The sequence below is a fragment of the Saimiri boliviensis genome, chromosome 15 (assembly GCF_048565385.1).
Source record: "Saimiri boliviensis isolate mSaiBol1 chromosome 15, mSaiBol1.pri, whole genome shotgun sequence".
Classification (NCBI taxonomy): domain Eukaryota; kingdom Metazoa; phylum Chordata; class Mammalia; order Primates; family Cebidae; genus Saimiri; species Saimiri boliviensis.
The window spans coordinates 81,577,715-81,601,319 of record NC_133463.1 but is presented as its reverse complement, the minus strand read 5'-3'; the positions used below and the strand labels follow the sequence as shown (position 1 = coordinate 81,601,319).

Sequence of the window (23,605 nt, the reverse complement as noted above, 5' to 3'; positions counted from 1 at the left end):
CTGACGATAATGCAATAAGACTAGAAATTAATAATGAAACCATAGCCTCTTTTATTTGGAAACTCTAAAAAATTATCTTCTAAATAACTCTTTGGTCAAAAAGGAAATGCAAATCCAAACTGCAAAATGTCTAAGGAATAATGCAGCCAAACATATGAATAGAGATAAATATTGCTCAGAGAAAAATTCATAGACTTCAATAATTCTGTAAAATTAAATAAAATAAAGTATGCATTAGACACAAAAGTCAGAAAAAGAACATTGAAATACATGACTAGAGAAAAGTAACTTTAAGGATAAAAGCAGAAAGAAAACTAATAAGTGAAACTAATATGTATTGATTTGAAAAGCAATAAGATAAAATAGATAAACTGTAATCCAACCTGCTTAAGAAAAAATGGGAAAAAAGATTCAATTAATAGGAAATTAGAAGTAGGAAATAATTGCAAAAAGAAAGAAAATTTTAAAAATCAAGAGGCCACATTGCTCAACTTTCAAATAGATTTGACACACCACCACTTATAATGTATTCTTAGCCAATTAAAAAGCAACAACAACAAACAAACAAACAAAAAACAGAACCTGAATTTAATCTACCCTCCAGCTGGACCAATAGAGAGGAAATAAGAACATGCTAAATGATACCCAGTGAGAAAATCAGTACATTTCAGACTATAGAAAGACTACCAGGAAGGTCAGGTGTTGTGGCTCATGCCTGTAATCCCAGCACTTTGAGAGGCCAAGGTAGGTGGATCACTTGAGGTCAAGAGTTCAAGACCAGCCTGGCCCACATGGTGAAACCCCACCTCCACTAAAAATACAAAAATTATCCAGGCGTTGTGGCATGTACCTGTAGTCCTCACTACTCAGGAGGCTGAGGCAGAAGAATTGCTTGAACCTGGGAGGTGGAGGCTGCAGTGGGCCAAGATCGTGCCACTGTACTCCAGTCTGAGTGACAGAGTGAAACTCCACCTAAAAAAAAAAAAAAAGTCTATCAGGAAGATGACTTTGTTTATTTAACAAATACAGTTTGAGGAAAGAGATCTGCGAGAGGAGGAGGTGAGATTTACAGGAAAATCTATAAATGAAGAGATTTAAGACACATATCCAGCAGGTGTAATTGCCTAGAGCTTATTTAGACCCTCCTTTTAACAAATAACTGAATGACTTCCTGTTTAGAAAATAATGCTTATGATGTAGTGACATAGCCTGAAAGTTCTCCAAGCAAAAGAATACACTATCCCAGGATTGCTTTAAAATATTCCAGACTCAGGAGGAGGGTGGAGGGAAGTAGGTGGGATTCCAGATGCAATAGGAGTGACCTTGAACCGATAGTTGCTGGATCTTGAGGGCCTGGAGCTCAGTATACTATTCTTTCCTAACTTTATATATGCCTAAAATTTTTCATAATACAAATAAACTTGAAAAAAATGTTTGGAACTCCAGTGAAATAAAAACCTTTCTAGAAAAAAAGTTATGAAAATTGACCCCAGAAAATAATGAAAATTCAAACTTTATAATTAGCAGAGAATAAATATAAAAAGTTACCAGAAAGTTAACCGTCTCTTCTTTCCCATTTCCCAGCAAAAACAAAAAAGATGTTTTTGCAGAGGACACCTGCCAAATCCTTAAAAGGTAAATCATTCCAAGGCGATTTCTATTATTCCAGTAGATAGAGAAAAGGGAAATTCGATAATTCTTTCATGAAGTGAAAAACACATCAACACCAAATCTTGAGAAGGATTTCACAAAAAAAGAAAAAAAAATGTCTCCCTAATAGTTGTTAAAGCAAAAATTTTAAATAATGTATCAACAAATAAAATCTAGCATGGCACTAAGAGAATAAAACATTATGATCCGATCGAATTTATGCAAGAATTCAAGAATGTGTTCAATATTGTAACATCTATTAATATACACAAAGGTATACTTGAACAAAGGAAATGATGTAATCTGTTCTTGGTTAGGGAAATTCAATTGTGTAACAATGCCAAATCTCTCTAGGTTGGTTTCTAAATTTAGTGTAATCTTAACAAAATTATTAAGTTTTGGTTTTGGTTTTAGAAGTAGACTAGATGGGCAGGGTGCCATGGCTCACGCCTGTAATCCCAGCACTCTGGGAGGCCGAGGTGAGTGGATCACCTGAGGTCAGGAGTATGAGACCAGCCTGTCCAACATGGCAAAATCCAGTTTCTACTAAAAGCATTCCTGTACAAGAATCAAAAAATTAGCCGGGTGTTGTTGCAGGCTCCTGTAATCCCAGCTACTCTGGTGACTGAGGCAGAAGAATTGCTTAAACCTGGGAGTTGGAGGTTACAGTGAGCCGAGATTGCACTATTGCACTTCAGCCTGGGCGATAGAGTGAGACCCTGTCTTTAAAAAAAAAAAAAAAGTAGACTAGATGATTCTAAAGTTCACATTGAAAACAAGGACAAATCTAAACAAAAAGAACAATGACCAGGGGTCCAGTCATATCAGATATTAAAATATGTCATCAAGTTCAATAATTAATGAGTTTAATTAACCATTAATTAAATTAGGATTGCACTGTGATACAAACAGTCCAGTGGAACAGGAGAGAAAGTTCATTGATACAGTAAGATACATTCTATAATATAGAACAAAATAAAAGTGGTATCTTAAGTCAGCAGAGAAAAGGTATTTAATAAAGGATAGTAGGTCAACTGAATATGTCTAAACATAGCTCACTTCATACACTAGAATAAACTCCAAATAGATAAAGTAGGTAAGTACAAAATTTCAAACTATAAAAATATTAGAAGAAAATGTGGAGTATGAAGTTTTATTTAATGGTTCAGAATCCAATATTCATAAAAGAATTGATTAATACATTTTACAATATACAATTTTTAAAAATTTCTAGCTAGCAAAATAAAACCATTAGCAAAATCAAAAGACAAAATCAAACTAGACAAAATATTTGCAAGTCATATTATAGCTGAAACTTTTAATCTTTATAATATGTAAAGAGCTCTCAGATATAATAAAAAGAGTAATAACTAAAAAGAAAAAAGGCAGAAGATGTGAATAGAAAGTTCACAGTAAAAAACATAAATGGTTTTTAAAATACAGAAGGACACACGTAAGAGATAATCAAATTAGAACAATACTGAGATACAATTTTTCATCTATCAGATTGGTAAAAATGTTAAACATTGACAATACATTCTGTTTGTGAGGTTGGGTGGAAACTGGTAAATGGCTGGTGACAGTGTAAATTGGCACAAACTCCATGGAGGGCAATTTTGGAATACTAGCAAAGCCATAAAAGCATATATACCCTTTGAGCCATCAATCTCACTTCTGGGAATTTATCCAACTGATAAACTTGCTCAGTTACTAAGTGACAAATTATTGCAGCATTGCTTGTAGTAAAAAGTTGGAAACATACGTAACATCCATCAAGAAGAGCCTAATTAAAAAATCCTAGTATATCCATTCAATGGAATATATGTGGATGCCAAAAAATAAAAATATTTTTATATATTATAGGAGATTTGGGATATATTGGTACTTGACATGGGATGCAAGAGGTGTTTATGGTATGCTACTTTGCATGGCAGAAGTGGATGGTGATAAGTATACGCCTTCATACATGTTTGTTTTCTGCAGGAATCTCAGGAAGGTAATAAAGGTGGTTATTACAAGGGGGCGGGGAACTCAGTGGATGGGGGCAAAAATGGGAATAAGAACTTTCCTGTGCCCCTTTTGATACCGCTTATTTTTTAAGTTATTGAGATGTATTTCCTATTCAAAGTTACTTGATAAACATTGAAAGCTTTGCAAAGTTAGCTTAAAGTCACTGTGGAGATGGAGGCATGCAGAGGAGGAGCCTGGAGAGGCCCCTCAGGGTCTCCACTCACAGGGGAAGGGCTGGCCGACACTCACAGCTCTGCAAGAATGAGCAACCCCAGACCATGCAGCCAGCCCTGAGTCAGCACCCCCAGACCATGTAGGCAGCCCTGAGTCAGCACCTGGCCCTGCCTCTGCCTGCAGAGAAGTGGCTTTCTCAAGGTGAGTCCATGAAGAATGTGCTTCTGGCCTGAGCTGACCTGTCTGGGGCAAAATGCAGGCTTTACCAACCTTGCCCAACTGGAGGACACACCCAGCTGTCTGTGGCAAAAGCCAAGGCTGTGTCCCAGAGTCAGAGCCAAATAGAGACCTGAGGAGATTGTCCAGACAACCCAGCACAGCAGAGGAACAAGAGAGCTTCCGTCAGCCATCACCTAGTCAGACTGTCCACTCCCTTTCCTTCCTGGGAACACAGTGTAGCCCAAGGGAAGACAGTGTGGGTTTCTGTGTTAGATAAGGGAGCAGTTTCCAGCTCTGATGCTCGATCGTTAAGGGTAACTCCAGGCAAATCACCAAAGCTCACGAGAACTCAGTTTCCTAATCTACGGAATGGGTACACTTGTACCCAAATTAGATAATTCTTGGGAGGATTAGAATTAATGCATGTAAAGCGCTTGGCATTTTGTGCTTAGTTCAGGGTAACCATGTGGGCTCCACGTGTTAATATATCTTTCACTTTCAGCTCTGCCTAGTGGAGACTTCCACCAAGGAGAGATCTCTGAGCAACTACCTAGCTATTATCTAGCCTCATTAGACAACTGGTTATGTGCATATAGTGTACGTTGAGCCAGATGGGGCAAAAGGACTAATTCAGGAATGGCAAATACCCTAACCATGTGTAAAGGTCACATTTCTACTCTATGCTTAGGGTAGACACTGCTATTATACCTTAGACATCACTAGGCTACCCTACGACATGGAGAGTTCTTCTCAATGGCATGCTCCAGACAGCCATTGTCCATTGGCCGTCATGCAGGAGAGGTGAAATCCACTTAGCAATTCTAGATAGGTATTTAAAGCCCCATCACAATCTTGCTTCCTCTGATTTCTCAGATTCTATCAAAAATGACAATAGAAAATACTTTCAATATTTGATTTTAAAGAACATTAAAATAGATGCTACTTTTGTGTTATTTAATTAACATCAAAACATTTGTCTTTGGTGTGAGGTGGGCCAGGTCAAAGTCAGAGCTTTCCCGCAAGGTCCTGCTGTACCTGGATGGACTCTTACCTGGCAGGAACTCAACGCCTGCCTGGCTCACCTTTCATCAGAAGATTCTGTAGGAACTGCAAATATTCTCCTGCATTTGCACTGTTTATTGTATTTCTTTATTTTGGTGACAGGATCTTGCTCTGTCACCTAGGCTGGAGTGCAGTGGCACAATCACAGCTCAGTGCAGCCTCAAATTCATGGGCTCAAGCCATGCTTCCTCCTCAGCCTCCTGAGTAGCTGGGACTACGGGCATGCGCCACTACATCCAGCTAATTTCTGTATTTTTTGCAGCGATGGGGTCCCAAAAGCTGGTCTCAAACTCCTGGAGTGAACTTATCCTCTGCCTTGGCTTCTCAAAGTGCTGGGATTACAGGATTGCATGTATGAACCACTGTACCCAGCCTGCATTTATACTCTTGAAATAAATTCTGTGTATCCAGTTCACCTGGCACTGGTTCTCTAGGCTCTGCTGTGGGGGCTCTGGGGGAAAGGGAAGGGACAGAGATGTTTATTAAGTACTGACTGTTTGCTAGACAATCTATTTAATCCCTTCTTTTTACCCATCTTTTGAGGTAGATGCTACCACCCCAATTGCACAGTGGTAAAATTAAGGCTCAGAGAGTTTAAACGGCTTCTTCTCAAGGTCGCAGAGCTAGTAAGCTGACTGAGTAAATTTCTTGCCTATTTAAGCAACAGTTATGAGGCAGAACAAACGCTTCCAAATGAAACATGTCTGGATCTGATTTCTGTTTATTCCTTAACTTGAAGTGCTGGAACATAGTTGGGGGCATAGAGTGGTAGAACTCTTTAATTTGGATGGACATGGTTTCACAATTAAAGCTCATTTTGTTTTGCTCTCATTTCTGCCGCACAGTGGAATGGTCAGCCCACATGCCTATGGAACCACCCACCTTTCCACAAAACCCTCCAAGCTGGTAAAGGCTGGATCATCAAGGAAGTTCCCACTGTACCTTTTTCTGCCTGGCAGCCCTCTGCTTCATTGATGAAGGTTCAGCCAGGACTCCTGGGCTGCCTCTCAGTCAAGGCCAAGCTGACTCACAGCCACCTGTGATGGTAAGTAAAGCATCCCCATCAGCATCATCTGGCAAAAACTGATCCCACCCCAGTCCTATGCTGGGGCCTGGGTGCTAAAGACAGGATCTCTCCTGAGCGCACCATTGCCTGAACCTCATAGTGAGCTACGTGCTTGCACTTTATATGATGTATCTCCCTTTATCCACACCGTGGATTATACCAACCTCATGGGATAAATGCTATTATTGCTTTGGGGCAGTTTTCACAGCTTTATTTAAACACAAAACGTACACGTGAGCTGTCTACACATTTTCTTTGCTGCGGAGCCTGGCATTGGCGTTGGTGACTCTGATGGCCAGCTGGGCGAATCTTTCCATGATGGCTTTGCAGTTCTTGGAGGAAACATCATGAGCCATCTCAGCACAGTAAGACTGCTTGCAAATCAGCAGCACTTCCAGCTCCTTGACGTTGTGGACCAGCCACTCGGAAACATGTGCTTTTTTTTTTTTTTTTTTTTTTTTTTTTGTGGTTTTTTTTTGCTCACATAACCAGTGCTAGGCATCAAGATCTGGCCTTTGAACCTCCTGCTAACCCTGTTGTCAATACCTCTGGGTCCCTGCCAGTTACACTTAATTTTGACCTATCAGTTTGACTGGTGCCGGATGCACTGCTTAGTTCTCTTTTTGACGATCTTGGGCTTCACAAGGGATCTGAGGGCGGCCACGATGCTGAGGAAGAGATGGCTGCCACCTCCCTTGGGAGCACCGAGGAGGAGGATAAATGCTATTACTAACCCCACTTTACAGATGAGTAAATTGAGATTCCAGATGGTGAAGTTGCTTGTATAAGGTCATACCCTTAGCAAGTGCATCTGGATTTACGTTCTGAGCTCTTGACTAATCTATGTGGCCTCGAAAGGGCACCTTCATTAGAGACTTGTATTCGTTAGATTACGTCTAATTATGAGTAATAGAAAAAAAATGACAGCAGTTTAAGCAGCATAGACGTTTACTTATCTGTTGCATCCAAGACATTCCGAGGAGCTGTTTGGGCTGGTACGGTGCCTCAGAGTGCCCATGAATCAGGTTCCTTCTCTCTGTTGTTCTGTGCTGCATTGGTTTCATGCCGAAGGTCACCTCATGGTCCGTAGTAACTGCTGGAGCTCCAGCCATTGCATTTCACTCTTGCCAGCATAAAGGAAGAAACAAATTAACTTGTACATGCTTTTTCTTTAAGCATATTTTCTAGAAGGTTTCAACCACTTCTAATTAGATTGTATTGGCCAAAACACAGTCACATGCAAGGGAAACTGGGAAATATTTATTTGGGCTAGTTATCTGTTAAAATTCCGTGTTCTACTATGAAAGATGAAAAGGAGATTGAACACAGCTCATTATTTCTTTATTTGAGGCCAAAACCAGGGCTTGGGCTGGGAATTAATGTATTCATTGATGAGTAATTTATTTATTAATTCTTAAAACTATTATGTAGAAAGGGTTTCCTCTGTGGTCATCTGATTCTCCATCCTGGGGACCCAGGGTAACCAAGGCAGACAGTCTCTGCTGCCGTATTCTTACAGCTCATAATCATACAGTTAAAGTCATGCCTCTGACTTTAATCCAGTTTGTGATGCCAATAAACAACATCCTTCTCTGAGCATTGGTGTTTTCATCTACAGAACTGTCGGATCCTATAATTGATAAGGACTTTCTAGCTAGAATATTCCCGGATGACATGTCTCTGAGATTTAGGAGAAAGGTAGGATGATAAAGAGCTTGGTTCCATTTCCTCCCCAGAGATAACAATCACTAACTCCCAGGGTTATTATTTCAAATGGGTGGGTCCCGTGGCGAAGCGCCCAGAGAGGTGCCTCGCAGAGAAGGGAGTCTTTTCTTTATGGGTCTCCCTCTCTTCTAAAGAAGAAGGAAATTCTGTGGTCATGTAAGGAGAATGCATTTGGGGCTTTGGGACATCCTGGGGACACCCAGGGCTTGGAGGGCTGTCAAGGGAGGTTGGAGGGCGTCAGCAGTCTCCCACTCACTCCCCACACTACCCTGACTCTGGGAAATTCTCCCATCCTAGGGAAGAGTCACTGCAGCCCTTTTATCCAGGATGGGAAGTCTCTCTGAGAGGCAGCATGTGGGTTCAGAGCCCGTCAGCCTGAATTTGAATCCTGGCTGTGTCACCTACTAGCTTCTAGTATGGGCTAAATTGTGTCCCACAAATTCATAGGACGATATATCCTGACCCCTAGTACCTCAGGATGTGACTGTATGGTCCTCAAGTTAAAATGAGATAACTAGGGTGACCTCATCCAATGTGACCAGTGTCCTTAGCAGAAAGCCTGGCCACAGGTACAGAGGGAAGGCCATGCAAAGACACACAGAAGAGACAGTCATCTACAAGCCAAATACAGGCCTCAGAAGAAAGCAACCCTGCCGACACCTTGACCTCGGACTTCCGGCCTCCGGACCCGTGGGAGAACCTGTTTCTGTTGTTTGAGCCCACACTCCGCATTATGGCAGACCTAGCAAACTACTACAGGCTCTGTGATGTGACCCTTTTCTCACTGAAGCTCTGTGTTCGCTTTCCTCATTTACGAAACGGCTAGCATAGTAACATCTCCCTCAGAAGACTGTTCTGAGGCTTTCAATACGGAGAGCACTGAGAACAGGGCGGGCCGCAGGATCTGCTCTCCTTAAGCATAAGCTACAGTTGCAATGGTGAGGCCCGCCCACCTCCTCCTCAGACCTCAAAGGCCGAGGTTCCTGTCTACACCCCTACCTCTAGCATTCAGTGGAACTGACACTGTGCTCCTAGCAGGTCACACTGCGGGACAAACCAGGCCTGAGCTGACTAAACGCGTGGTAAATGAATGGATGCAACCTTACAAGTTTCCTGAAACAAGCGCGTCAATCAACAACAGTGGATGTCTTAACTGTAAATGCTTAAAGGCAAAGATGAAACTGTTGGTAGTGGGTAAAGTACACGAGTGCCCAAGGGTGAAAAGAAGGGATTTCTTTTGGGGAAGAGGCAGCAATGCTAACAGTCACTCCCACAGGAGGTAAGCCAGGCCAGAGACGCTGGCCCCAGGCCAAAGGCTTACCTGCACCTTGGGAGGCTGACGCAGCTGCCTGGAGAACGGGGCCGACGAGGGGGACGTGACTGAGCAAGCGGGCAAGCAGGTGCGAGATGGCAAAGCTGTCGGAGAAGCCAGGGAGACACCTGTCGGGCTGGGTCACCGGGGAGAACAGCGCCCTGCACCAGCGTTCTGCAGAGGAGCCCCCAGATGCCACCAGCAGAGCTGATGGAGGCTGAGCAAGGCCCGTGGATGCGATGTCACCCGGCTGCCTAGGGGGTCATCCAGAGCAGGGCCTACCCTCCAGGCCTGGGACTGACTCCTGGGCCTGGCTCGCCCTCCTATCTTGCCCTAGGGAACTTCATAAAAGGCTTCTCCAGCACCTATCCGCAATGGAATTTCTGTTGCTTGGATATAAGACACGTGTGAAATATTCCATTGTATTCTCCCTGAACAAATTTTTAAAGGTTCTGAGCCACACAGGGAGGTGCTGCCTGGTACTCGCTTCCCACCGCTGCTGGGGAAATCGCTGGACACAGGGCCTGCCCACCCCAAACGTCCCACATGAGGCTTTCCTCTTCCACTTTGTCTACTGAGTTTCTGCCTGAGCCCTCCCCTTCCCAGTCCTCCGCTCCACCTATGATACCAGAACCGTTCTGGGAACCGAGGAAAGCAGTCACGGAATCTAGGAATCCCGTTGTGCCAAGAGTTGGGGGTCAGAGCCACAAAGACGTCTGGAGAAGATGAAGTTTACACACAGCTTTGTTGGAGGTCAAAGGCAGCCACCCGAAGTCAGCCTGCCATCTGCCAACGTGCCCACCCAGCTCATCAACACTTATTAAGCCTCTACTGTGTACAGCCAAGCTCTGGATGCTGGGCACACACTGGAGACCAGGAAATGTTTCTCAAAGAGCTAACCCCCGCAGAGGAGAGACACGCCTGCAAATAGAAAACGGGGCTTACATGTGACACTGCTCTTCCAAAATACCTTTTTCAGAGTCCTCGTGAGAGGCTGGGACACATGGGCAATGGAGACTCGGCAGGAGAGGCTGGCCTGGAAGGCCTCCAAAGGAGGGGCCTACAGATGTGTTTTGAAGAGCAAAACGTCCACAAGCTTCCCACGCCTGCCAGGTAGAAGCTATCTGCACACACATTCCTCCCCCACACAAAGTATATCCACCCCCGTGCGTAACTGTAGCCCTCTTCCTCCACATTGACTGTTAGAAATCGTTTAAACTGTCCCTGAAAACAGAAACAGTCTTCGCCTGTTGTCCAGAGGAGTAAAGGAAGTATTTCCCCAGTGCTTTTTGGGGAATTCTCCTGTGTTAATTACTCTAGATAGAATTGTCTAGACCAGGCGTCCCCAGACTTTTTACACAGGGGGCCAGTTCACTGTCCCTCAGACCGTTGGAGGGCTGCCACATATTGTGCTCCTCTCAGTGACCACCAATGAAAGAGGTGCCCCTTCCTGAAGTGTGGCGTGGGGCCGGATAAATGGCCTCAGGGGGCTGCATGCGGCCCGCATGCCGTAGTTTGGGGACGCCTGGTCTAGACAAATACAGCAGTAGACTAATAGAACGCCTACAATGACAGAACTGTGCGCTGGCCAGTTTCAGTAGCCATTGGTCACCTGGGTTACCGAGTACTTGAAACGTGGCTCATTTTAAATTTCATTTCCTTTGAACAAATTTAAACACAGACCCGTGGTGGCTACCGGCTGTTGTATTAGAAGGCGCAGGTCTGGCCCTCGGGGTTGCTCCTTCGTGGGACTGCAGCCACTCTGTTATCCTGGACGTTTGTTCTCAAGACCTGTTTTCTACTCAGGAGCTTCACGCACTGCTGCTCTGGCCCTTGCAGTGATGCAGGGATCCCGACACGGGGTGGTGGGCAGAGATCTGAGGCCAGGCGTTCAGGTGCGCCAGAAATATCCATTTTCCTTACTTTTAAAAAAATCCATAGGGACTTGCAGACCCCACTCTGCTGGCTCCGTGGGAAATTCAGTCTCTGTCATGAGTGGACACCCAGCTCCTCTGCACCGGTGTCAGGCAAAGTTTCACAGGTTATGTTATAGAGTGACAGTCTTTGGGGAACTCAGGGTTTCATCCAAGCAGGGGCTGCTGCCAGGGCACCAGGCTCTCCAGAGAGGTGGGCTGAGGACATAGCATCCCCTCTGCCTCCCCAGGGCAGGAACAAGGGGCCCCGCTGCTAACAGAACCCCGGACCAAGCAAAGTGTTCTTCCTTCTCCACCTTTAAGTTTCTCTCCTTCCCTTCTGGGATTCTTGATGCACATCTTTCATGCCTTAAGTTTTATCAAAACAGAAGCCAGCAATGACTGTGTCTTGCATTGGGCCCAGTAACCCTAAACTGCAAGTCAAGTGGGCTCAGAAGGCCAGGTTTCTTTCCAAGAGCCCTGCTGAAAAAAATAAAAAGAGCCTCACTCTCTAATATTGCAATGCATTATCCTTTCTCATAGGCCCATCACTCACCACATAGAGAGAAGGGGGAAAGACATGGGAAAGACATTTGCAGAAAAGGAACAGTTTTGTCAGGGCCTGTGGCCAGCAGGTTCCAGCGTGACAGCCTCCAAATGATACTAGTCGCAATGGTGGCAGCTTCCTGAGTGCCTGCTGGGCAATCATCTCCATAAGTCCTCATGATGAGTTGGATATTGGCATGCCCATTTCAAAGATGAGGAGACTGAGTTTCCAACAGTTTAGACAATGTAGCTAAAGTCTGCAAGGATTAGACCCAGGTCTCTCTGTCTAGAAGCTTCAGTTCCTGTAGACAGCCTGACAACAGAGGATGTGAGTGTAAGGAGAGACGCAAGACAGCAACTTGCCTTGGGAATGGGGTGTCTCCAAAGTGAGAAGCCAAGCCCTCAGCCAGGAGATGAGTCAAGTCATTCAGGTGACTCCAGAAACCGAGAGACCAAGCCAGCCTGGCATCCCAAACTGCTGGCCTGTTGCTAAACACGCACGCCTTCCTCAGCTTCTATTAATAATCTGCCAGGAAGCCTCCCACGATTACTCACCTAATAATTAAACACATGATCACTCTTTCAGAGAGTCCTGGCCCACCACCACCGAGGGGGAAGGGAGGAGGTGAGATCAGTAGCAATGCCCTTCCTCCCATCTAGGAAAGGCAGTGTGGGCTGAATTGTGGTAAGACTGGATCTGCAATCCTGAGACCGGGGACCCAGAGCCAGGAACACTCTCTCTGGGTGTCAGGTTTCTCAAACTACACAGGCAGAATGTTGATTTCAAGTATTTCCCCACCAATCTTTGCATTTCCCAAGCACTCGGTTGCTTAGGAAAAAGAGACCGTGGAGGTTTGGGGTCATCCAGACACCGTAATTAGAGACAAACTTGGCTGACTGCCTGGGTTCCAGTCCCAACTTTACTTACTACCTGGGACATCTTTGGCAAATTACTTAACTTTTTTTCTGCTTTGGTATTTCCATTTATACAGTGGGGATGATAAAAACAGTACCCTACCTTTTGGAGATGTGGTAAAGATTATGATTATTATATGCAAGTGGTTTATAACCATCCCTGGTACTTACATGCTAAGTAAGTATCAGTTCTTCTCATTAGCCATGAACACTTGGTCCAGAACTTTACCTATCTGAAGCTCAGCTTCCCCACTGTCAAAATGGGGATGTCATAATTCCTACAGTTGGATTGCTAATTGCATGAGATGATGTAGGTGAAGTCCCTGCGTAGGGTTGGCATTTAGTCATGGCAAGCCCTCTCATCTTGCTCTTTTCTTCTGGAAGTCCTTCAGGTTAATTCTAAGTTTTCATCACGGGGGGCTTCCTGGACAGGGGAAACTCACAGAAAGTGGGGAAGCTGGTGGTAACAGGAGGTCAAAACAAAGAACAGAGCCAAAGGAGGAATAAGCCCCCTTGCCTTCTTGCAGAGCTTAACTCAAGTGGGCCCTGAGTCCTGGGGAGGTCTTCCAGCAAGGAACAGTCCTCACCACATTCTGGAGGGCTGCATGGGACAAACAGTAGTGGCACCACCATAGGGGAAAAAGGGGATTCTCCAAGAACTTTTCTAATAAGATGTGCTCTAGACACCATTTAATGATCATCATTCCATATGCCTGTCCAGAGATGTTGATGGCACTGGATCCTCCCCGAAAGAGCAGATTCTTGGGAAGCAGCCAGGCCTGTTAGTCTTCCCAGCTGTGAGATTGTGAGCAAGACACTTCACCTCTCTGAGCCTCAGTTTCCTCCTGTGTAAAATGGAGATTATAATATTTGATTCACAGTGTTGTTGCAAAATTCAGAAAGGAAGCATGTATTTAGCACAGTGCCTGGCGTATAATAGATGTTCAACATGTATTAGTTTATTAAAGTTAGAGTTCATAATTATATTCCACTTCCATTTTTCTCTCATTTGCTAAGCTCTTGTCAGCTGAGGACAAAGGCTGAGAGAGGGGAGTGACTTACCCCAGTTCCCGGTAGCTGCTGATGAGCACAACCAAGGACTTTGCAATGCAGGTATGTTTGGCTTCAAGTCTGGGAGCTGATAAATGGCTCCAGAGGTGGAGTAGGGAAGAGAAGGGGTGGGATGGGATTTTTATGACATGTGGATGGCCACTGAGATAGGACAAGCTCTTGAGATTATATGTTTTAATTATAGGATCTCTCACTGGTAATTCTTGGAGGACAAGTATAATTACATGACGTAAATGATGTCATCTCATCAACAACAAAGACATGCAAATGCATTGAGACAATGAGATACTAACTTGCACCTATCAGATGAGCAAACATCCACCAGGCTGAGGGGCTGGTGAGACTCAACCCTCCTACTGCCTGTAAAAAGGCAACTTGCAACAGCGTGTTAAAAGCCTTAAAAATATGCACACCTTTGAACCAGAGATTTCCCTTCCAACTTTAACCAAGGAAATCATTGAAAGATATAAATGGGTATGTGGAAGTACTTATAGGATATTCACTCCAGCAGAAAGCAGAAACACTCAAAATGCCCATCAATTTGAGATGTTACATTGAATGAACTGTGGTTCATGCTTGTGATGGAGCAAATATTATGTGTTTTTAGGAAAGATCATGTGGCCTTATAGGTGGTGGTGGTGGTCCTGGAGGGAGCCCCTGTGGGGTGGCCATGTTCTCCATCTTATCCCAGCTAGCTGCTGTATCCTTGAGTGTTTATTTTATAATTAATCCATTATACTGTATACTTCAGTTTTATGCATATCGTATTTTTTAATAAGAAAGTTTTTTAAAGTGTGGTCAGATTTTTTAAAATGCAAAGATGTTTACCATGTATGGTTATAGAAAAAAAGAAGCAGGTTATTAAAAAATCAGTATAGTATGAGAGCATTCTGTCATCAAAATACCTATTTATACTTGAATACTATCACAAATTTTTAAATATATATTTACACACACAGGCACACTCATAGAATAAAGTGTGAAATGATAAGCATCAAAATACTAATAGTGATTATTTCTGAGTGGTAGTTTTTTTATTTTAATTCCTTTTTCTGATGCATGTACGTATATACATATATGTATATGTATTTAGTGTTTATCTGAATTTTCTTAATAGTTGTACATGAAACGTTTCTTTCTAAAAGCTTAATATAGTTATTATAAGAGTAACAATCATTTCTATAGCATTTCTCAGTTTATTATAGCTCAAGAGAAAACAAAGTCTAATAGTTGGGTGCAGTGGTGGGTGCCTGCAATCAGTCCCAGTTACCCAGGAGGCTGAGGCAGGAGGATCACTTGAGCCCAGGAGTTTGAGGCTGTAGTATGATATGGTTGCACCAATGAATAGCCACTGCACTCCATTCTGGGCAACATAGTGAGATCCCATCCTGTCTCTTAAAAAAAAAATATTGGTCTACATACAGTAGATGTTCATGTGCTGACGATAGTCTCCGTCTTTCTGGGCAAATATATATTGACCTGCTATAAACTATGGATGGCCCATGTGTTGTAGGCAGATGTGCTTCTCAGACCCACCCGGTCCTCACTGTCATCCAGCAGGCCGTCTGGGCAGCTGTCACCATGTTTTCTGTGCTCCTGGTGCTTCCTGGCTTTGCCTCTGCCTCCATGGTGACAGCCACTGGTTGGATGTTTCCTTGAGGTCCAATAGATTGCCCATGTCACCAGATCCTGTCCAGCACTATGCAGGCCCTGTCATTGGAACCCCTTTCCCAAGCCTAGGTCAGGAGTTGGACTTCTTTTTGGTATTAGTCAAGTGTGGCTTCGGCTTCCTCATCTTCCTCATCTTCGAAATGACAGGACAGATGGGGATTCCCCCTGAAAATTCCCTGTGCTCTGCACTTGTAAGGAAGTTTATTAGGTGGAACCTCGCCACCTACTCAAGTGAACTCTTTGAACCCCTGCCTAGGTTTGAGGTAAGGGCATCAATCTGAATAATGCACAGCGAGGGAGACTCTCTAAAATAAAATATCACTTACTTGGGACTCAGCATTGTGATGGGGATGCATGTGTCATAGTAAGGTATGTGAGGATTCAGGGAGGCAAAGAAAGATGACAGTTTTTAAAGGAATAAATAATGAGGAAGATTACATAATTGTTTTAAGATAATTATTCTTGACTACAAGGATCAATAAGAAGGGTGGTATCAGTCCAGGGCTGGACAGGCAGTTGCTGGACAGATGTCCTAGCAGAAGCATTCTTTTTGGTAACATTGCAATGGCTTTGGATAAGTTGTGTTTTTGTAGTCTTTTGTGATAGTTTTTCTTATCAGACATTTGTGTGTGAGAACCCTTTCTTTACAGTCTTCCTCAGCTCTACTTTTTAAGAGTTTATTTAACACAAGTGACTCCATTTTGAGTCTGACAACTTTTATATTTCTCCCTTTTGATTAAAATCTTTTTTCAAAGTTGGGTGCAGTGGCTCATGCCTGGAACATTTGCACTTTGGGAGGCTGAAGTAGGAGGATTGCCTGAGCCCGGGAGTTCAAGACCAGCCTGGGCAACATGATGAGATTGTCTCTATGAAAAAATGAAACATAGCTAGGCGTGGTGACACATGCTTGTGGTCCCAGTGACTCAGGAGGCTGAAGAGGGAGGATCACCTGAGCCCAGGGGTTCAATGCTGCAGTGAGCTGTGATTGCACCACTGCACTCCAGCCTGAGCAACAGAGAGAGACCCTGTCTCAAAACAAATTTTTTTTTCGAAAGTGTCCAAAAAACAAGGCTGATGAAAAAATCGTCCTGATGAATCATCCTGCAGTTATGATCTGATTGCTCCTCAGTGATGTGATGGACTTGTCCTGGGATGTTGGTCTGAAGGGAATGATTGGTGACTAGAAGTCAGTGTCAAAACTCTGTTAGCTGCATTTGAGCAACAAGGCATCTAAGGTTAGAGGAAGTGACATTTAGGTTAAGTCTACCTGAAGTCTACTGTTAAGTTTAATTTTTTTCTGTTCTGTAGTCTTTTGGCCATTATCTCAAAGTGCAGGGACAACATCATTTTGATAGGAATCATACTTTTGCAGAAATTTGACAAGTAACAGGTACAAAGTTTCAAAGAAAATTACAGAGTAACATAAACAGTAATATGACTACCCCAGTTTGTATAAAAGTTTTGAGCTATAAAAATAGGCTTAAAAGTGGCCAGGTGTGGTGGCTCACGCCTGTAATACCAGCACTTTGGGAGGCTGAAGCGGGTGGATCATGAGGTCAGGAGTTTGAGACTAGCCGTGCCAACAAGGTAAAACCCCTGTCCCTACTAAAAATTCAAAAATTATTCAGGCGTGGTGGTTCACACCTGTAATACCAGCTAATTGACAGGCTGAGGTGGGAGAATTGCTTAAACAGGGGAGGCAGAGGTTGCAGTGAGCCAAGACTGTACCACTGCACTCCAGCCTGGGTGACATAACAGGACTCCATCTTAGGGGAAAAAAAAGGCTGAAAGGAAACCATTTGAATAAATCAAATGGCCATGGACAATTAGATGAGACCTATCATAACCATGTGACCTGCTTTTTTTAACCAAAAATTTTGTATTGGGTCTCAGCTTTTGCAGAGGAATTTATCCAGGTGTAGCATGAAAAGGGTAGGCATAAGAAATTAAAAATTGCTAGGATTACAGGCATGTGCCACCATGCTCAGATAATTTTGTATTTTTAGTAGAGATAGGGTTTCTCCATGTTGGTCAGGCTGGTCTCTAACTCCCGACCTCAGGTGATCAGCCTACCTCAGCTTCCCAAAGTGCTGAGATTACAGATGTGAGCTACTGTGCCCTGTCAACTTCTTAAAACTTCTTTTTATTACTTTTCAGCTTAAATGACTTTAGGAGTTAAATATTTAAATGTTTATATTTTAGTTATGACTGGCTAAATTGTACAAGGAAAAAACTATCCATGTGGCCTTGAATTTTAGCAACAAATTTATCTTTTTGTTTATGGGTGCAGTTTGCTTGATTAGTTGATGTGGGCAGGGAATATTTCAGAAAAAGATATTTCTAGTTTTGGGGCTTTTTCCTTGGCTTTTGCTGGTGTACGTGTGGCAGACAAAGCAAATTTTTATGCCAGACAGAGAAACCTTATATCGTTGTTCCGATCTCAACACTCTGACCTGTTTGATCCAAGAACGTAACTTCTATAAACATGCTATCCTGTTCTTTCTCTTTTAAACTATCAATCTTTTAATTAACTGTTCCATCACACTAAGTGATTATAGCACAGTAAACCCAAATTTACATTTCCAAAAGAGATGACTCTCCGGCGTGGAAGGTTAGGTTGTTGGTTATCACGGAGCTGCTGTAATTAGAAAGCACTCTCTCTTTTTTAAGTCTTGGCTGAAGTGCCCTATGAAAAACATTTTAGTGTTTTTGAAATTAACAACAGTAGATTATCTTAATAATAGTGAAAAAGAGAGCAGATTTAAAGCAATCAGAGAGGAGAAAGAAAAGGAAAATAAAGGAGATAGATAAAATTAGGAGCTTTTACATGTTGGCATTTTATTTCAACCTTATAGTTGCAGTTTTAAAATTTGGTATCCAGAAAAACAAGCTTGGGGAGTTCTAATGATCCCTGTGATGGCCACCGATTTAAAAACGCACATGAAGAAAAGCCAGGTAGCTGGATGGAGTCCCAGAAAACTTGGGATGCCTTAATATTTGAGAATCCCGTTTCATTTCTTATTCTCTTGAGAGCAAAGTAAACCCTATAAATCCTGTCAGGGATTGTCAAGAGTTTAGACAAGTGTTTTAGATGATGGCAAACCACCCCGCCCCCAGTGGCTTTTAATTGGTCATTTCACAGCCACCATTTAGAATATTTATTTTTGTTCTCAGAAAATGCTCAGAAACAAGCATGGGGGAAAATAATCCAAATTATATATAGACATGCATAACCAAACTAAAATAAACCAAAATCAAAGTGTTTACAAAAATTTTAAGCCAGGCATGCAGATCAAGCAAAATATTAAACCAGGTATGCAGAAGGAATCAATAGTGAATGCACCAGAAAAGACATGCCTCACTGGCAAAACGTAAGTTCCATGGAAACCAGAAAAGAATACCCATCGGAAAGACAAGATCACTTTGTACTAGAAGGGACTTGTCAGATAAAAGCAAAAAAAAAAAAAAAAAAAAAAAAAAAAGTCTTTTATTTTCCCAGGAGGAATGTAAGCTCTTTTATTTAAGTTGGTCTTGCCCAAATCAGATCTCAAAGTCAAAGAGCTTTTACTGAAAAATGGGGTCTTGGCCTAAGAGAAGCCTCATCAGGGATCAAACAGTGACCTGTGGAAGAAAAGAGCTCAGAGGACTCAAATGTGCTGCCTGCACATCCGTTCCAAGAACAACACACTTTCTTCAAAGATTATCGTGCTTCCAGTCCCACTTCTGACACCAGTTATGTTAGTGTAAATAATAGACAGGGAGACTCTCTTAAAGAAAATGATACTTCTTTGAGAATGAACATTGCAATGGGAAGATATGTGTAATACTAAACTATATGCATATTTAGAAAGGTTAAAAAAAAAAAGCCAAAGGCTTTTAAAGGAAAAATGAGGAAGATCACATAATTGTTTTTGATAATTATTCTTGGCTACAGGATTAATAACAGGGATGGCATCAGTCCAAGGTTGGACAAGGACTTACTGGAGAATACCCTTGTAGAGGTGTTTGTGTGTGTTAAGGTTGCAATGGACTTTGTGTAGGGTTGTGCTTTTTGTAGTGTTTTGTGATAATTTTTGCTATCAGGAATTTTTGCATGAGCACCTTGTCCTTATGGTCTTCCTACAATCCATTTATCCATTTTTTAAGTTTTTTTTTTTTTTTTTAACACAATTGACTCTGTTTTGATTCTGATAATTTTCACAAAAGCCTGTTGGTTTCTTCTCTGTGTCACCTTCCTTTTTGCTTAAGAACAGGGCAGCCGAGCTTTGGTCTGTCTTGTAACTTGAAGGTAACATGAACTCTTCCGTGCTGTAGCCCATCATTCCCTGTATGTATGTCTGATTTTTTGCAGCCTGCAGAGTGAATAGTCTTCCTTGTGTTGCCTAGAAATGGGGGTGAATAGTCTTCCTTGTGTTGCCTAGAAATGGGGGTGAATATACCCTCTCTTCTTGCATCTTGTCCTGGTAGGAGTCAAAATTACACATTGCTGGAATGCGGGCTTGGGTGAATGTTTCAGTTTCTTTCCAGAAAGAGAGAGCAACAGGCTCCTACAGAATCAGTGCTGCTGCTGAGTTGTGGGTTAGTAGGCTGCTAGTCAGTAATGAATCAAAGAGCCCTTTAGATTTAGCTTCAGAAAGTACTACACATGAAAAAAATGGAAGGCTTTACATTTGCATTTCTAATTCTAATAACATTGAGCAAGATAACTTTTTGACCAGGGTGGAATGTACCTCCATGTGTAGCAAAGAAATGGCCTACTTGAAATTTAATTATGTAAAAAAAATGCAAAGTCATGTGTCATTTATCCTGCAATCAGGTTGGGGAATAGGTTGAATAATGGCTACAAAACCTTTTTTTTACAATTCTTAAGCCAAATCCCAGGTGATGGTGGCAGGGAATCATCAGTCAAGAGCCAGGAGGGAGATCCAGTGAGGCTAAGTCTAACTTTCCTATCAGTAAAGACAATCATTTTCTCTCAGAAAGTCAGTGAGCCCCTCTATTAATAAGGTAAATGCAGTCTTGGAGGTAGGTTAAAGCTTAGAAAATGCCAAAGAACTATCCTATCTTCTAAACCTGAATGAGTGAGGCTAGCTTTAAGCCAATTGTCTGTATATTAGACTGAAATCTTCCTTCCTTCCTTCCTTCCTCCCTCCCTCCCTTTCTCTCTCCTTCCCCTTCCCCCTTTCTCCCTTCCTCTCTTCATCCTCTTTTCCTTCTTTCTTCTGCTCCCTTTCTTTCTTCCATCTCTCTCTCTTCTTCTTCCTGCCTCTCTCCTTCCCTTTCCTTTAGTTAACAAAGATTCCTTCAGTCTTATCCATCCTATGTAAGGCGTTGTGTTTCCAAGATAGAGGAGCCATTGCCCCTCAGTGAGTTCCACCTGCAGAGGCAAAAGCAAAGGCACAAAGATGTGAAGCCAGCTGGCCTGATGGAATGAGGCAGGCAGGCAGGTTTGGCTGGAAGGTGCAGTTGGTGGTGATGGCGGTGGCGGCAGAGGATCACATGAGGCAAGAAATGTGGGCATAGTGTGAAGGGCCAGTGGCTTCAGAACAAGTGACTGCTAAGCATATAAAAAGGAATATCAAAGCTCCCTAAAAACCTTTCCAAAAAATGAAAAAAAATTTCAGAGATCTGCTTTCCTCAGAGATGAAGTCCCTAATTAATTGACCTAAGACAACCTGACAACCTTGTGATTTAATCTAGAAAGAACCTGTCAGAGAACAAAGCCAAAACCAGGTAAGACTAACCTGGGTGATGCTGAGCTCTGGAGATAGAGGCCTGTTGATACCAGCCCTGGATCCTCCATCCTGAAGCCACCTCTCCTCTGGACCTTGCTGCTGCATGAGGCCATAACTACTTCCTGCCCCTCTTTATTGATGAAGACATTCAAAATCATATTGATGCCAGGAATACATTAAAAAGTTATTTTTCTCATTTTGAGATGGAGTCTCACTCTGCCACCCAGGTTGGAGTGCAGTAGTACAACCTTGGCTCACTGCAAACTCTGCCTCCCAGGTTCAAGCATTTCTCCTGCCTTAGCCTCCCAAGTAGCTGGGATTATAGACATGCAACACCAGCCCAGCTAATTTTTGTACTTCTTGTAGAGATGGGGTTTTGCCATGTTGGTCAGGCTGGTCTCAAACTCCTGACATCAAGTGACCTGCCTGCCTCGGCCTCCCAAAGTGCTGGAATTACAGATGTGAGCCATGGCGCCTGGCTGAATTAAAAAGTTCTAACTAATAAGAAGAAAAATACACACTACTCAGGAGATCTGATGTTAAGGCCATACTCATCCATGAGGGCTTTTCCTGACCTTCCAGAGTAGTGAGATTCTTGGGTTATATAGTCCTCACTTGCAACAATTGCAGTTATATAACGATGCCATTCTTTTTTTCTGATGTGGCTGTCATGAGGGTAGGGAACACACTTTTTTGTTGTCTCTGTATTCTTAGTATCTCACACAGTGCCTAGTGGGATATAAATTCTCAACAAGCGTGTACTGAATTTCTATAAAAGAATTTCAATGGAGGGGAATGAGAGAGATTTGCTGGGGAGCTGGTATTTTGCATGGGCCCTGGAGGGTGGTGGATCAGTCAGGATGGGCTATGCTAGGCTGCAGCAACAACCTCCCTCAGAATCTTAGCAGCGCATGGCAATAGGTTTTCTTTCTTTCTTGTCTACTATGACAAAATACTATAAATGGAGCAGCTTATAAATAGCAGAAATTTATTTCTCATAGTTCTGAAGGCTGGGAAGTCCCAGATCAAGGCCCTGGCACCTGGTGAGGGCCTGCTCTTCAAAGACACTCATCTTTTGACTATAATCTCACAAGGCAGGAGGGTAAAAGCATCTCTCTGGGGTCTTTTTGATAAGGGCACCGATGCCATCCAGGAGGGCTTCACCCTCATGACGTGATTCCCTCTCAGAGGCCCCACCTCCTAACACTATCACATTGTGGGGTGGCTTTCAACATGTGAATCTATGGGGCGGTGGGGGCACACACATTCCTGCCTTTGCAATTGCCACATTACATGTCCATTTTAGGTCAGTTGCAGGCTCTGCCTTGTGTTTCCTTCCTCTAGGTCCCAGGGAATAGTACCTCCACCATTTGGTGTGTGGCTAATCACAGCAGCAGGAGTCAGAAGAACAGCTGACGCACACGGTGGCTATGAAAGTTCCCCACCCAGCAGTGACACAGGTCACTTCCACTCACCATCCATTGACAGCACAAGTCACCAAGACATGCCTGACTTCAAGGAGGGAGGAGCAGGAAGAAGGGGAATGGAAATGGGTGGTGATCAACCCTGCTGGGATTATGGGTATGTGTGTTTCCAAAATGAATGAATGAGTGAAGTCACCATAGGTGAAAGGGGTGGGAAGGCTCTCTAGGAGGAGAAAGCAGATTAGTCAAAAGTTCAGAGATGTAGGTGACGATGGGTATTTTCAGGAAAAGCAGTGAGTGACTCTGGCTGGAGGAAAGTGTGGGGAAGCAGACACAAGCCTGGGTTCGTGGAAGGATATCCCTATTGCCACACCAGGGCTGGATGGCGTGGAGAACTTGGCAGGCAACATGAGCAGTGAAAGGCTTAATGACGAAGGACCTATGATTTAGATTGGTCAGATGACAGTGGAGACGGCCATGTGATGAAGTGCATGGGAGAGGCAGAGAACAAAACGGGGCTGCTGCGGGATCCTACGGGAGCAGTGTTGCAGGGCTGCTCTGAGCAGTCCCTGAGTGTGTCTCTCTGCAAATATGCTACAAATACTTGCTAAATCCATATCAGCCATGTATTGTTGAACTGTTTCTCTCCAAAAATTCACATCCACGCAAAACTTCAAAAGAGCCAGGTGTCGTGGTACCTGTCTGTAGTACCAAGCTACTTGGGAGGCTGACATCAGAAGACCTTTTGAGCTCAGGAGTTGAAGGCCAGCCTGGGTAACACAGCAAGATTCCCTCTCTAAGAGAACAAACAAACAAAAATTACCCTATTTGGAAATAGAATGTTTGCAGATACAATTAGGTAGGTTAAGATGAGAGGGTACAGAGACACGAGAGGAGAATGTGCTGACAGAGGCCGAGATTGAAGTGATGCATGTATAAGCCGAGGAACAGCAGGGATTGCCAGTAACCAGCAGAAGCCAGGAAGGGGAACGGGAGGATTCTTCCCTGAGACTTTAGAGGGAGCAGGGCCCTGTCCACATCTGGATGTTTTACTTCTAGCCTCCAGAACTGCAGGAGAATACAGGGTTGCTTTTTTACACCACCCAGTTTGT

The 23,605-nt window shown here is 43.3% G+C and overlaps 1 long non-coding RNA gene across 2 annotated transcripts; it reads right to left on the bottom strand.

Moving 5' to 3' along the window:
- Window positions 1-388: 388 nt before the first annotated feature.
- LOC141581501 (uncharacterized) lies at window positions 389-12,147 on the bottom strand. Of its 2 annotated transcripts, XR_012514189.1 has the most exons (4): window positions 10,902-12,147; window positions 7,134-7,304; window positions 6,058-6,152; window positions 389-972 (listed from the first exon to the last, which is right to left on the bottom strand). It is a non-coding gene; the product is annotated as an uncharacterized LOC141581501 (long non-coding RNA). The 2 variants fall into 2 exon arrangements; XR_012514188.1 differs by having other exon boundaries at window positions 7,134-12,147.
- Window positions 12,148-23,605: the final 11,458 nt, after the last annotated feature.